Genomic DNA, 16,884 nt, shown 5'->3' on the forward strand with positions numbered 1-16,884 from the left:
ACAAGTGGATTCATGTCACCATTGGTGCGAGCGAATTTGATGTTTTAGTGAAAGAGGTAGGTAGAGAGGTATATCGGAAAGAATGTTTTTCGGAGATGAAGGTTGACCAAGGAGATAAGCGCATAGTAATCAGGGAAGATATGCAGCACGTTGATATAAGGGATGCAGTCAGTGGTAGCATTGAATCGATGGTGGTTAAATGGGATCCGGCGGTGGGACTTATGGTGGAGAAACAATTGGATGATGAATAGGACAAGGGCAAAGTTGTAATTTTTTCCTCCAAATTGAATGAATGGATTATTCAGTATTCAAATTGTCATTATAAGAGCGGTGATTATGTGCTAACAAAGGAGAAAGATATCTTTGGGGGGGGGGGCAGCTGCAACTGTCCAGGAGGTTGATTCGGATTGCACACTATCGTACAATTATGAGGGGTTTCAAAAATGAGGATACAAATATTTATGAAAGGGAGTTTATTGGGCTTATTGCAAACATGCCCAATGTCTTGAAACTTAAGGATAGCAAACATAAGAAGAATAAGGCCCATTTGAAGGAAGCTAACCTTGGGCTCCCCAAACCGGTTAGGTCTGACCTAGTTGAGGACCTGACCCGGTTGAATGAAGAAACAGTGAATGCAGCGTGTCTCCAAGCTGGTTCGCGATGGTTGTAGAGGAGAGAAGATGAGGTGATTCGGAGAGAGAGTGCAGCCGCGCAAGGCCGATGTTCTGCAGCGCAAGGAGTCAGAGGGTGTGGCAAACGGCGAGCAGGCTACCGGCATTAACATAGTGGATCTATGCCTTGCAGCTGAGAGGTCTTGACACAGCTATGAGTAGCATGAAAATGAACAATGGAGAAGAAATCTGAAACGGAATGAGACAAAAGGAAGATGACCGATTGAAGAACTCCAGGAGGGACGGGAACCCAGTGATGCGGGGAGTAGGACATTGGCGATGAGGTTGGAAGATGCATACGATGATGGGCAAGGAACGGAAAGTGAAGACCAAGTAATAGAAGAGACTAACACAGGGGTGGATATGAAGGAAGGTTCAGCGTTGTACAGAGGCAACCAAATCCAGAGTCAAGAAGAGGAAATGGCAGAGAATAAAGAGGCTTGAAAATTGGCAGTAGAATCAGGTGCAATCCTGTGCAGTGATGAGGAGGACATTATGGCGATTCTCTAGGAGCAAAATGAAACAATAGCTATGAAACAGAGACAGTCGAAGCAAAAAGAGAAAATCAAAAGAAGTCGCCCTATAATTTGTAAGCAGGTGTGTAATAAAATTTATAAATGATTTTAAGCTCTTGGATGTTAGGGGATTGGGAGGAGTTGCAAAATTGAATATGATAAAAAAACTTCAAATATAAGTATAGATTAGATATGTTAGGTTTGAAAGAAACAAAAAAATAGGTGGTGAATAAATTTGATGTAGTAAGTATTTAGGATAATCATAGAGCTAGTTGGGAGTGCGTTAATTCAATTCGAGCATTGGGAGGTTTACTGTTAATATGGGATGAATCTATTTTTAAATTGATAAATTGCTATAAAGGAGATAGGTGGTTATGTGTAGAAGGAGTGATGACGAAAGATAATTTTTACTACACAATTTTTTTGGTATATGGACTGGATGTGAGAGATGAAAAACTTTTACTATGGGAGGAATTAAGTTATGTTATAGGGCTGTGTCAAATTCCTTTTTGTTACATGGGGGATTTCAATGAAATTGTGCATATAGAGAAAAGAAAAGAGACAACTAGCTTGTCAACATCTGCTGAAGACTTCAGAGCATCGATAAATGATATAGAGTTAGTGGACTTGACGCTTAATGATCGCAAGTATACATGGTTTAGAGGTTAGTCTTGAAGTCGTATTGATAGAAGCCTGGTTAGCTTGGAATGGTTAGACGCGTAGCTAGATACTCGACTTAGAGGAAGGCCGAGAGGTTTATCAGATCATTGCCCCTTGATATTGGAAGATAGAAGAATAGTTCAGGGTCTAAGACCATTCAGTAGCCTAGACTCGTGGTTCATAGATGAAGGCTTCCTAAGGATGGTGAAGGAAGAATGGAGGGGTTTGGGAGATGCACGGTTTCTGGATAAGCTGAAGGCGTTGTCAAAATCGCTGGGTAGATGGCACAAGCAGCACTTTGAGAATATACCTGAGAAGATAAAAAAGTTTGAGGACGAGATCAAGAGGACGCTATGGTTAGCAATGGGGTATATGATTGTACAGTAGAAGCAAGAAGAAAGGCGCTAGTAAGATGTTGTGAGATATGGTATATGATACAAGATATACACTAAAAACAAATGTTCAGATCTCGACATGCCAAGGAGATGAACAGGAATACAAGATATTTCGACAATATTGCATCAACAAGAAGAAGGAATAACCGGATTGAGTCTTTAGTGAATAATGGGAGATTGGTAAGGAATCACTCAAGAATTAAGGTCGTCACTAGAGATTTCTATAGGAAACGGTACCAATAGAAAGCTTCGCCAAATATAAGCTTTCCAGACGGTCTAGGAGGGTACATGACGGAGCGTTGATAGCATGTGAAACTGTACAATGGCTAAAACTAAAGAGGAAGGTGCCAGCAATCATCAAATTGGACTTCCAGAAAGCCTATGACAGAGTCAAGTGGATCTCTGTTGATATTGGGCTAGAAAAGATGGCGTTCGGTAGAAGACGGAGTGCATGGAACTCCATGTTGTTGTAAGGATATATTCCACCATTACCAACTCTACTTGACAAAAATCTCATATAGCAACAAAACACATACCAAATATGGTTTTCAATTAAAATAACACAAGAGAAAGGGTTCTTAAAGAGATTCAAGATCAGTGCCGGAAGATATAAGATAACAAAACATTACCTGAGTATAGTTAGAACGTATAGGCTCCAGTTCAGCAGTTGGCGGAGCGGCTTCAATTTCTGCCAGAGATGAGTAACCAAGATGGACGGCTTCCCATCGCAGGAATGTACTAAGGTCCTATTTACTTATTCTACCAATAGGATTTATATTTGCTACACTGCAATCATACTATAAAAGAGATAAACTTTGGTAACTGATGTGTAATGGACCACAAAAATGAGAAATAATAGCAAGCAATTCAAAAAATAATAATTGAAATTTGTGTAGACCTTTGTCAAGTAACCACGTAATCCTTCATCCACATTTGAGCTCCCCAAGACAAGATAAAACCCTGGTTTATTTTTAACTCAAGGCAATAGTGATGCTAACATGAAAGCAGGCACCATCCTGATTCTAGCTTGTATGTTTTGCAAGCTTAGATTCTCAACATTAGATCCACCATCTACCTGTAAAGGCATACAAAGAAATTATTTGACCTATAACAGTATGAAAACATAAACAATTAAACATATAAGATTTCCAAGCTTTTAGTTAGGATAAAAATGTTAGATTCCCCGCAATGAAACTAAGTTTCTTCTAGTTTGACCAGTTAGTAGCTTGGTCCTAATATCAATATGGAGATCTACATATGACTATTTATATTTGTAACACTTATTTATCTCATTATCAACATACTCTTGGGCAGAAGTCCAAGTGTATGAAAACACAAAGTTTTGGTACTTGCTAACTATGATTAAATAATTCACTAGTCCATGCTTCATTTACCTTATAGCATGGTCTCTTCCTGTAAGTGTTTGGAACAATGACAAAAACACAGATACAACTCTATCAATTGAAAGATCAAGGTGCCATGAACCAAAAGTAGCAGAAGTAGACTAATCTTTATAAACATTGATGAAGATCTATAGAAATAATAGATATAAACTCAATTGTACAAACAAAGATTAAAAAAAAAGGACATCAAATTTATTACTTACTTGTTTTCAGATCCCATAAAAACAATATAGAATATTCGCTTGCCTAATTCTCTGCTATCAGTAGGATATTGTCTATCTTTGTAGTTTCCTATTCTTATTGCATCAGCTTTAACTTGTTCATCTCCATTTGCAATTTCTGCAGGTAGAAGTGAATCACTAATGAATGCCACATAAACTACAAGGTTTTGTTTATTCCACCTCTTCCACGTTTGAAAAATGTAAAAGAAGAAAGAGATAGACATCCTTATTTTATTACTAGAAATTGTTTCAGAATGGTTTCAATGAAAGAATTCAAAACACACAGAACTAAGAAAAAGTACAATATCGATGATAGTCCAATTCTATAGGTAATTCAATAATTATCTAATTATGTATCACCTCTTAATCAATATTCCTTGAGATCCTTTTATTGGTGGTACTTAACAAAGGTTTGATTAGTGGTCAGTTGAATAGTATGCTTGTTCATAAGGGTAAACCACAAAAAATGCACCAAAATTATTTTAGTATTAACAAAAATATTTTTGAATACTTTTATCCACAAAAATGCCCTAAAATAATTTAAAAATATTGCCTGTTCCATTAATGAAAAAAATGTGGCGTGGCTAACGGAGCATTCAACGTGGCAAGTGAGACTCTAACATTCTCCGTTTGTCACATCGTTCTTTTCAATTAACGTAGAACATTTCAGTTCATAGATGTCTATTTTTTGTCAAATTTTTAAATAATTTGAGGATATTTTTGTCAATAATAAATTTTGGAGACATTTTTGTTAGTGATAAAACACTTTGGGTTCATTTTGGTAGTTTACTCATGTTCCTAAATAAGTAGCATTTGCTTGTATGCACGATTAACATAGCTTCTACATACTGCCACAACTTGGGCGGGTGATAGAACGTTGAAGGTATATCAGAATTTAACACCACTTGACATCAATCCAAATGTACATTTAACAACCAGCTGACAGATGCACCCAACGATTGTAGCAACTGATGAACTGTTTGCTCCCCTAGAAAGGAGAAGTAGAAAACCAGATGCTCTGCTTCTTCTTAAATAGTCCCATAACTAGCAATCAGGTCCAGATGATATCTCCTCCTCAGGAGAGTGATACTTGATCTGTGAAGCATATATCATATTCAATTAAAAGGTACACAAACACTATATGGTACTTCCACTGAAGGAACCTTAGTTTTACAGCTTGCTTGCTCTTGAAAGCTACTTATGAATCCTCTTAGGCTTGCCACCTACCAATAGAAAAAATAAAGTTATGAAACCAAATCTAATGTCAACAGTTGAGGATTAAAATCGCATTGCATGCATTATAGGTGGGAGTTCATGCAACAAATACCATGTTTAGATCCATTTGTGTAACCACAACCTCAACATCCTTTAAAGAAAATTGTGACCCTTGTGCAATGAGATCTCCATTGACCACAACACAAGCACAGCCATCAAGCACAGCCATCTGTTACGAGTAAATTTTAAGAAATGAACAAAAATGTCACATAAGTAAAATCTCCAAAAGCTGGAAAAGAAGCTAAAATAACAGTTAACATGTCGATATATCAACTTGCATATATTTAAAGGTATTCATTCTCCAGAATATGCATTAGACACCAAACTTAAACTATTATATCATTGTATTAAGAAAAACATATTCTACAATAGTAAAGACGGCTACCATCGCATCCTTAGTGATTTCTATACATGTTTACCCCGCCACGAGTGTGAGTGGAATCTATAAAAGCACGAAGACGAACATTAAACTTTCTAAGTTGGCGATGACTTCTGGTATGGGAAATTGTGATCAATACTTTTCACAACTCAAATAATCCCCGGTAATGAATCCAAAAACTTGGTGTTCAATACCAGCAAGTGTACTGGGTCGTCCAAGTAATAAACCTTACGCGAGTAAGGGTCGATCCCACAGAGATTGTTGGTATGAAGCAAGCTATGGTCACCTTGTAAATCTTAGTCAGGCAAACTCAAATGGATATGGGTGATATACGAATAAAACATAAAGATAAAGATAGAGATACTTATGTAATTCATTGGTGGGAATTTCAGATAAGCGCATGAAGATGCTGTGTCCCTTCCGTCTCTCTGCTTTCCTACTGTCTTCATCCAATCCTTCTTACTCCTTTCCATGGCAAGCTTATGCAAGGGTTTCACCGTTATCAGTGGCTACCTCCCATCCTCTCAGTGGAAATGTTCAACGCACCCTGTCACGGCACGGCTATCCATCTGTCGGTTCTCAATCAGGCCGGAATAGAATCCAGTGATTCTTTTGCGTCTGTCACTAACGCCCCGCCCTCAGGAGTTTGAAGCACGTCACAGTCATTCAATCATTGAATCCTACTCAGAATACCACAGACAAGGTTAGACCTTCCGGATTCTTTTGAATGCCGCCATCAGTTCTAGCCTATACCACGAAGACTCTGATCTCACGGAATGGCTGGTTCGGTTGTCAGGCGAGCGCTCGATTGTCAGGCGATCAACCATGCATCGTGTATCAGGAATCCAAGAGATATTCACCCAATCTAAGGTAGAACGGAGGTGGTTGTTAGTCACACGTTCATAGGTGAGAATGATGATGAGTGTCACGGATCATCACATTCATCAAGTTGAAGAACAAGTGATATCTTAGAACAAGAACAAGCGGAATTGAATAGAAGAACAATAGTAATTGCATTAATACTCGAGGTACAGCAGAGCTCCACACCTTAATCTATGGTGTGTAGAAACTCCACCGTTGAAAATACATAAGAACAAGGTCTAGGCATGGCCGAATGGCCAGCCTCCCAAAGAGGGTTCAATCATAAAAACATGATCAAAAGCTGAAAATACAATAGTAAAAGGTCCTACTTATCGAAAACTAGTAGCCTAGGGTTTACAGAGATGAGTAAATGACATAAAAATCCACTTCCGGGCCCACTTGGTGTGTGCTTGGGCTGAGCATTGAAGCATTTTCGTGTAGAGACTCTTCTTGGAGTTAAACGCCAGCTTTGGTGCCAGTTTGGGCGTTTAACTCCCATTCTTGTGCCAGTTCCGGCGTTTAACGCTGGAATTCCTGAGGGTGACTTTGAACGCCGGTTTGGGCCATCAAATCTTGGGCAAAGTATGGACTATCATATATTGCTGGAAAGCCCAGGATGTCTACTTTCCAACGCCGTTGAGAGCTCGCCAATTGGGCTTCTGTAGCTCCAGAAAATCCACTTCGAGTGCAGGGAGGTCAGAATCCAACAGCATCTGCAATCCTTTTTAGTCTCTGAATCAGATTTTTGCTCAGGTCCCTCAATTTCAGCCAGAAAATACCTGAAATCACAGAAAAACACACAAACTCATAGTAAAGTCCAGAAAAGTGAATTTTAACTAAAAACTAATAAAAATATACTAAAAACTAACTAGATCATACCAAAAACATACTAAAAACAATGCCAAAAAGCGTACAAATTATCCGCTCATCACAACACCAAACTTAAATTGTTGCTTGTCCTCAATCAACTGAGAATCAAATAAGATAAAAAGAAGAGAATATGCAATGAATTCCAAAAACATCTATGAAGATCAGTATTAATTAGATGAGCGGGGCTTTTAGCTTTTTGCCTCTGAATAGTTTTGGCATCTCACTCTATCCTTTGAAATTCAGAATGATTGGCTTCTTTAGGAACTTAGAATCCAGATAGTGTCATTGATTCTCCTAGTTAAGTATGATGATTCTTGAACATAGCTACTTATTGAGTCTTGGCCGTGGCCCAAAGCACTCTGTCTTCCAGTATTACCACCGGATACATACATGCCACAGACACATAATTGGGTGAACCTTTTCAGATTGTGACTCAGCTTTGCTAGAGTCCCCAATTAGAGGTGTCCAGGGTTCTTAAGCACACTCTTTTTGCCTTGGATCACAACTTTATTTTTTTATTTTTCTCTCTTTTTTTCTTTTTCTCTTTCTTTTTCTTTCTTCCTTTTTTTTTTGAATTCACTGCTTTTTCTTGCTTCAAAAATCATTTTTATGATTTTTCAGATCCTCAGTAACATGTCTCCTTTTTCATCATTCTTTCAAGAGCCAACATTCATGAACCACAAATTCGAAAGACATATGCACTGTTTAAGCATACATTCAGAAAACAAAAATATTGCCACCACATCAAAATAATCAAACTGTTATAAAATTCAAAATTCATGCAATTCTTTTCTTTTTCAATTAAGAACATTTTTCATTTAAGAAAGGTGATGGATTCATAGGACATTCATAACTTTAAGGCATAGACACTAAGACACTAATGATCACAAGACACAAACATAGATAAACATAAGCACTAAAATTCGAAAAACAGAAAAATAAAGAACAAGGAGATTAAAGAACGGGTCCACCTTAGTGATGGCGGCTTGTTCTTCCTCTTGAAGATCCTATGGAGTGCTTGAGCTCCTCAATGTCTCTTCCTTGTTTTTGTTGCTCCTCTCTCATGATTCTTTGATCTTCTCTAATTTCATGGAGGATGATGGAGTGTTCTTGATGCTCCACCCTTAGTTGTCCCATGTTGGAACTCAATTCTCCTAGGAAGTTGTTTAGTTGCTCCCAATAGTTTTGTGGAGGAAAGTGCATCCCTTGAGGAATCTCAAGGATCTCATGATGAGTGGGTCTCTTGTGTGCTCCATCTTCTTCTTAGTGATGGGCTTGTCCTCATCAATGGGAATGTCTCCCTCTATGTCAACTCCAACTGAATAACAGAGGTGACAAATGAGATGAGGAAAGGCTAACCTTGCCAAGGTAGAGGACTTGTCCGCCACCTTATAAAGTTCTTGAGCTATAACCTCATGAACTTCTATTTCTTCTCCAATCATGATGCTATGAATCATGATAGCCCGGTCTATAGTAACTTCGGACCGGTTGCTAGTGGGAATGATTGAGCGTTGTATAAACTCTAACCATCCTCTAGCCACGGGTTTGAGGTCATGCCTTCTCAATTGAACCGGCTTTCCTCTTGAATCTCTCTTCCATTGGGCGCCCTCTTCACATATGACTGTGAGGACTTGGTCCAACCTTTGATCAAAGTTGACCCTTCTAGTGTAAGGATGTTCATCTCCTTGCATCATGGGCAAGTTGAATGCTAACCTTACATTTTCCGGACTAAAATCCAAGTATTTCCCCCGAACCATAGTAAGCCAATTCTTTGGATCCGGGTTCACACTTTGATCATGGTTCTTGGTGATCCATACATTGGCATAGAATTTTTGAACCATTAAGATTCCGACTTGTTGAATGGGGTTGGTAAGAATTTCCCAACCTCTTCTTCGGATCTCATGTCGGATCTCCGGATATTCACTCTTTTTGAGTGAAAAAGGGACCTCGGGGATCACCTTCTTCAAGGCCACAACTTCATAGAAGTGGTCTTGATGCACCCTTGAGATGAATCTCTCCATCTCCCATGACTCGGAGGTGGAAGCTTTTGCCTTCCCTTTCCTCTTTCTAGAGGTTTCTCCGGCCTTGGATGCCATAAATGGTTATGGAAAAACAAAAAGAAATGCTTTTACCACACCAAACTTAAAAGGTTTGCTCGTCCTCGAGCAAAAGAAGAAAGAAGGGAGTAGAAGAAGAAGAAATGAGGAAGAAGGGAATGGCGTTTGTGTTCGGCCAAAGGGGGAGAAAGAGTATGTATGTTGTGTGAAAATGAAGGAGTGAAGATGGGTTTATATAGGGGAGGGGGAAGGGTGATGTTCGGCTATGTATGGGTGGGTTTGGGTGGGAAAGTGGTTTGAATTTGAATGGTGAGGTTGGTGGGGTTTTATGAAGGATGGATGTGAGTGGTGAAGAGAGAGATGGGATTTGATAGGTGAAGGGTTTTGGGGAAGAGGTGTTGAGGTGATTGGTGAATGGGTGAAGAAGAGAGAGAATGGTGGGGTAGGTGGGGATCCTGTGGGGTCCACAGATCCTGAGGTGTCAAGGAAAAGTCATCCCTGCACCAAATGGCAAGCAAAAATGCGTTCTTAGCCAATTCTGGCGTTAAACGCCGGGCTGGTGCCCATTTCTGGCGTTTAACGCCAGCTTCTTGCCCTTTTCTGGCGTTTAACGCCAGTCTGGTGCCCCTTTCTGGCGTTAAACGCCCAGAATGGTGCCAGACTGGGCGTTAAACGCCCATCTGCTAACCTTACTGGCGTTTAAACGCCAGTAGGTTCTTCCTCCAGGGTGTGCTGTTTTTCTTCCTGTTTTTCATTTTATTTTTGCTTTTTCCATTGATTTTGTAACTTCCCATGATCATCAACCTACAGAAAACATAAAATAACAAAGAAAAATATATAAAATATAACATTGGGTTGCCTCCCAACAAGCGCTTCTTTAATGTCAGTAGCTTGACAGAGGGCTCTCATGGAGCCTCAGAGATGCTCAGAGCAATGTTGGAACCTCCCAACACCAAACTTAGAGTTTGAATGTGGGGGTTCAACACCAAACTTAGAGTTTGGTTGTGGCCTCCCAACACCAAACTTAGAGTTTGACTGTGGGGGCTCTGTTTGGCTCTGTTTTGAGAGGAGCTCTTCATGCTTCCTCTCCATGGTGACAAAGGGATATCCTTGGGCCTTAAACACCAAGGATTCTTCATTCACTTGAATGATCAACTCTCCTCTATCAACATCAATCACAGCCTTTGCTGTGGCTAGGAAGGGTCTGCCAAGGATGATGGATTCATCCATGCACTTCCTAGTCTCTAGGACTATAAAATCAGTAGGGATGTAATGGTCTTCAACCTTTACCAAAACATCCTCTACAAGTCCATAAGCTTGTTTTCTTGAGTTGTCTGCCATCTCTAGTAAGATTTTTGCAGCTTGCACCTCAAAGATCCCTAGCTTCTCCATTACAGAGAGAGGCATGAGGTTTACACTTGACCCTAAGTCACACAAGGCCTTCTTGAAGGTCATGGTGCCTATGGTACAAGGTATTGAAAACTTCCCAGGATCCTGTCTCTTTTGAGGCAGTTTCTGCCTAGACAAGTCATCCAGTTCTTTGGTGAGCAAAGGGGGTTCATCCTCCCAAGTCTCATTTCCAAATAACTTGTCATTCAGCTTCATGATTGCTCCAAGGTATTTAGCAACTTGCTCTTCAGTGACATACTCATCCTCTTCAGAGGAAGAATACTCATCAGAGCTCATGAATGGCAGAAGTAAGTCCAATGGAATCTCTATGGTCTCATTTTGAGCCTCAGATTCCCATGGTTCCTCATTGGGGAACTCATTGGAGGCCAGTGGATGTCCATTGAGGTCTTCCTCAGTGGCGTTCACTGCCTCTTTTTCCTCTCCAAATTCGGCCATGTTGATGGCCTTGCACTCTCCTTTTGGATTTTCTTCTGTATTGCTTGGAAGAGTACTAGGAGGGAGTTCAGTAATTTTCTTGCTCAGCTGACCCACTTGTGCCTCCAAGTTTCTAATGGAGGACCTTGTTTCAGTCATGAAACTTTGAGTGGTTTTGATTAGATCAGAGACCATGGTTGCTAAGTCAGAGTGGTTTTGCTTAGAATTCTCTGTCTGTTGCTGAGAAGATGATGGAAAAGGCTTGCCATTGCTAAACCTGTTTCTTCCACCATTACTATTGTTGAAACCTTGTTGAGGTCTCTGTTGATCCTTCCATGAAAGATTTGGATGATTTCTCCATGAAGGATTGTAGGAGTTTCCATAGGGTTCTCCCATGTAATTCACCTCTTCCATTGAAGGGTTCTCAGGATCATAAGCTTCTTCTTTAGATGAAGCTTCCTTAGTACTGCTTGGTGCATTTTGCATTCCAGACAGAATTTGAGAAATCATATTGACTTGCTGAGTCAATATTTTGTTCTGAGCCAATATGGCATTCAGAGTGTCAATCTCAAGAACTCCTTTCTTCTGATTAGTCCCATTATTCACAGGATTCCTTTCAGAAGTGTACATGAATTGGTTATTTGCAACCATTTCAATTAGTTCTTGAGCTTCTGTAGGCGTCTTCTTCAGATGAAGAGATCCTCTAGCAGAGCTATCCAAAGACATCTTGGACAGTTCAGACAGGCCATCATAGAAAATACCTATGATGCTCCATTCAGAAAGCATATCAGAGGGACACTTTCTGATTAATTGTTTGTATCTTTCCCAAGCTTCATAGAGGGATTCTCCTTCCTTCTGTCTGAAGGTTTGGACTTCCACTCTAAGCTTACTCAATTTTTGAGGTGGAAAGAACTTTGCCAAGAAGGCATTGACTAGCTTTTCCCAAGAGTTCAGGCTTTCTTTAGGTTGTGAATCCAACCATGTCCTAGCTCTGTCTCTTACAGCAAAAGGGAATAGCATAAGTCTGTAGACCTCAGGGTCAACCCCATTAGTCTTGACAGTGTCACAGATTTGCAAGAACTCAGCTAAGAACTGATGAGGATCTTCCAATGGAAGTCCATGGAACTTGCAATTCTGTTGCATTAGAGAAACTAATTGAGGCTTAAGCTCAAAGTTGTTTGCTCCAATGGCAGGGATAGAGATGCTTCTCCCATAGAAGTCGGGAGTAGGTGCAGTAAAGTCACCCAGCACCTTCCTTGCATTGTTGGCATTGTTGTTGTTTTCGGCTGCCATGGGTTCTTCTTCTTTGAAGATTTCTGTTAGGTCCTCTACAGAGAATTGTGCCTTAGCTTCTCTTAGCTTTCGCTTCAAGGTCCTTTCAGGTTCAGGGTCAGCCTCAACAAGAATGCTTTTGTCTTTGCTCCTGCTCATATGAAAGAGAAGAGAACAAGGAAATATGGAATCCTCTATGTCACAGTATAGAGATTCCTTGAGGTGTTAGAGGAAAAGAAAAATAGAAGGCAGAAGTAGAAAATTCGAACTTATCAGAGAAGATGGAGTTCGAATTGTGCATTAAGGAATAGTGTTGGTCCATAAATAGAAGGATGTGAGAAGAGGGGAAGTAATTTTCAAAAATTAAGTGAAAGATTTTGAAAAACACTAATTGATTTTCGAAAATAAAAGTGGAAAAGAAATCAAGTGATTTTTGAAAAAGATTTTGAAATTATAAATCAAAAAGATTTTATTGAAAACTATTTTGAAAAAGATGTGGTTAAGAAGATATGATTGGTTTAAAAAAATGTGATTGAGAAGATATGATTTGAAAAACATTTTAAAAAAAGATTTGATTTTAAAAATTAATGACTTGGCTATCAAGAAAAGATATGATTCAAACATTAAACCTTTCTCAGCAGAAAAGGCAACATACTTGAAATGTTGAATCAAATCATTAATTGATAGTAAGTATTTTTGAAAAAGGAAAGAAATTGATTTTGAAAACATATGATTGAAAAGATATGATTGAAAAAGATTTGATTTTGAAAAATTTTGAAAACTTGAAAAAAAATCTGAATTAAAAACAGAATCTTCCCTCCTATGCCATCCTGGCGTTAAACGCCCAGAATGGTGCACATTCTGGCGTTTAACGCCCAAACTACTACCTTTTTGGGCGTTAAACGCCCAGCCAGGTACCCTGGCTGGCGTTTAAACGCCAGTTTGCCCTTCTTCACTGGGCGTTTTGAACGCCCAGCTTTTTCTGTATAATTCCTCTGCAATATGTTCTGAATCTTCAATTCTCTGTATTATTGACTTGAAAAAACCCAAATTAAAAATATTTTTAGATTTTTAATAATGAGGAATAATCAAAATGCATCTAAAATCAAATAACAATGCATGCAAGACACCAAACTTAGCAGTTTGTATACTACTGACACTAACAAAATGAGAATGCATATGAGACTCAACAAAACACTCAAGTCAAGAGAATTCAAAGATCAGAGCAAGAAAATCATCAAGAATTACTTGAAGATCCCTAAGACACATGAATGAATGCAAGAAGAACAGAAACATGCAATTGACACTAAACTTAAAATGAAGTACTAGACTCAAACAAGAAATATTTTTGGATTTTATGATTTTGTAATTTTTTTTGTTTTGGATTTTTCGAAATTTAAGTGGAAAAGAAAATAAAGATATCAAAATTCTTAATGAGAATTCCAGGAATCATGCAATGTTAGTCTAAAGCTTCAGTCTAAAGGAATTAGACATGGCTAGCCAAGCTTCAGCAGAACATTGCATTCAAGAGCTAAATTGATGAGAATCAATCAGCCTTGGTGATGATAAGAACATTACCTTGAAACACTAGAATTCATTCTTAAGAACTCTGAAAAAAAATACCTAATCTAAGCAACAAGATGAACCGTCAGTTGTCCAAACTCAACAATCCCCGGCAACGGCGCCAAAAACTTGGTATGCGAAATTGTGATTAATACTTTTCACAACTCAAATAATCCCCGGTAATGAATCCAAAAACTTGGTGTTCAATACCATGGCATAAACACAACTTCGCACAACTAACCAGCAAGTGTACTGGGTCGTCCAAGTAATAAACCTTACGCAAGTAAGGGTCGATCCCACAGAGATTGTTGGTATGAAGAAAGCTATGGTCACCTTGTAAATCTTGGTCAGGCAAACTCAAATGGATATGGGTGATATACGAATAAAACATAAAGATAAAGATAGAGATACTTATGTAATTCATTGGTGGAAATTTTAGATAAGCGCATGAAGATGCTGTGTCCCTTCCGTCTCTCTACTTTCCTACTGTCTTCATCCAATCCTTCTTACTCCTTTCCATGGCAAGCTTATGCAAGGGTTTCACCGTTGTCAGTGGCTACCTCCCATCCTCTCAGTGGAAATGTTCAACGCACCCTGTCATGGCACGGCTATCCATCTGTCGGTTCTCAATCAGGCCGGAATAGAATCCAGTGATTCTTTTGCGTCTGTCACTAACGCCCCGCCCTCAGGAGTTTGAAGCACGTCACAGTCATTCAATCATTGAATCCTACTCAGAATACCACAGACAAGGTTAGACCTTCCGGATTCTTTTGAATGCCGCCATCAGTTCTAGCCTATACCACAAAGACTCTGATCTCACGGAATGGCTAGCTCAGTTGTCAGGCGAGCGCTCGGTTGTCAGGCGATCAACCATGCATCGTGTATCAGGAATCCAAGAGATATTCACCCAATCTAAGGTAGAACGGAGGTGGTTGTCAGTCACACGTTCATAGGTGAAAATGATGATGAGTGTCACGGATCATCACATTCATAAAGTTGAAGAACAAGTGATATCTTTGAACAAGAACAAGAGGAATTGAATAGAAGAACAATAGTAATTGCATTAATACTCGAGGTACAGCAGAGCTCCACACCTTAATCTATGGTGTGTAGAAACTCCACCGTTGAAAATACATAAGAACAAGGTCTAGGCATGGCCGAATGGCCAGCCTCCCAAAGAGGGTTCAATCATAAAAACATGATCAAAAGCTGAAAATACAATAGTAAAAGGTCATACTTATAGAAAACTAGTAGCCTAGGGTTTACAGAGATGAGTAAATGACATAAAAATCCACTTCCGGGCCCACTTGGTGTGTGCTTGGGCTGAGCATTGAAGCATTTTCGTGTAGAGACTCTTCTTGGAGTTAAACGCCAGCTTTGGTGCCAGTTTGGGCGTTTAACTCCCATTCTTGTGCCAATTCCAGCGTTTAACGCTGGAATTCCTGAGGGTGACTTTGAACGCCGGTTTGGGCCATCAAATCTTGGGCAAAGTATGGACTATTATATATTGCTGGAAATCCCAGGATGTCTACTTTCCAACGCCATTGAGAGCGCGCCAATTGGGCTTCTGTAGCTCCAGAAAATCCACTTCGAGTGCAGGGAGGTCAGAATCCAACAGCATCTGCAGTCCTTTTTAGTCTCTGAATCAGATTTTTGCTCAGGTCCCTCAATTTCAGCCAGAAAATACCTGAAATCACAGAAAAACACACAAACTCATAGTAAAGTCCAGAAAAGTGAATTTTAACTAAAAACTAATAAAAATATACTAAAAACTAACTAGATCATACCAAAAACATACTAAAAACAATGCCAAAAAGCGTACAAATTATCCGCTCATCAACTTCCACTAGCATACATAAATACTTCAACCCCATTCAATATAAGCTCAGAATGTGGGGGACTTGGAGTCAACAACTCTTCACAACCTTCAGTAGAAATAACTCTACAATTTTGAAATACATCGAATCAGAAGTTGGAATGACAATAAATAAATTAAGTATACACAAACACAAATACACAGTAGTTGGAACACACTAGTTCTTAACATGCATTTACACATTATTCAGAATTCGTAAGTAAATACACTAAATAACCCTTAAAAAAAGCTAAACTAATAAACACTTTAAAAATATAGCTTGTGATTATGCAACATACATGTCCTTAAACTTTAGAAATCCATAATCAAAGGGAACCGATGTCTTGCCTAACGTCTCAGCTATCTCGCAGGGAAGCTGAAAATGGGCAAGATGATCTCTTGGTTCCACACCGTGGACCACCAAAGTTCTCTATAATTTTCATTGTTCGCAAGCCACATCTTTGGGCGTATCATGAGAATCTTGCGATTCAAACAAAGTACCTGACAATTGTTGCGCTCAGAGTCCTTGATAATAGGCATTTCAATGCTACACACAATTACATTCGTCAACTCACATACTAAGATATCTTTCAAACATTCCCATCTGAAAACCAAGACCACAACATACTTCACAACGTAATCAAATAAATTTTCATCATTTTCTAATTGAAAAGAAAGAAAAATAGAAAAAAGGAACGAGTTAAGTTATTACGCGTGTGTGACGGTGTCGAGTTCCAAGAAGTGTTCTTCACAGACATGGCCGGTAAGCTCAAGCTCAGGGCTGAGCCTAATAACGGCGCCGGATTGTTTTGTGATGGCAAAGGATTCCTTGATTCATTGAGTGTTTGAATCGAAGTCCATGACCCATTGGTTGAGATTGCAAGTGGTAACCTTCAACAGCCTCATCCTCACAAACTTGGAACGGAAACAGAAAAGAAAGGTTTATTTGTGAAACTGTACAATGGCTTAAACTAAAGAGGAAGGCATCAACAATCATCAAATTGGACTTCTAGAAAGCCTATGACAGAGTCAAGTGGATCTCTGTTGATATTGGGCTAGAAAA

General features: G+C 39.3%; 1 non-coding gene and 1 pseudogene across 1 annotated transcript; one reads left to right on the forward strand and one right to left on the reverse strand.

The window, feature by feature from the left end:
• Positions 1-1,078: 1,078 nt before the first annotated feature.
• Positions 1,079-16,727, reverse strand: LOC130982812 (glutamine-dependent NAD(+) synthetase-like; annotated as a pseudogene).
• On the forward strand, positions 11,912-12,019 carry LOC130950762 (small nucleolar RNA R71). Its single transcript, XR_009073722.1, has one exon. It is a non-coding gene; the product is annotated as a small nucleolar RNA R71 (small nucleolar RNA).
• Positions 16,728-16,884: the final 157 nt, after the last annotated feature.

The sequence above is a fragment of the Arachis stenosperma genome, chromosome 1, assembly GCF_014773155.1.
Source record: "Arachis stenosperma cultivar V10309 chromosome 1, arast.V10309.gnm1.PFL2, whole genome shotgun sequence".
NCBI classification, from domain to species: domain Eukaryota; kingdom Viridiplantae; phylum Streptophyta; class Magnoliopsida; order Fabales; family Fabaceae; genus Arachis; species Arachis stenosperma.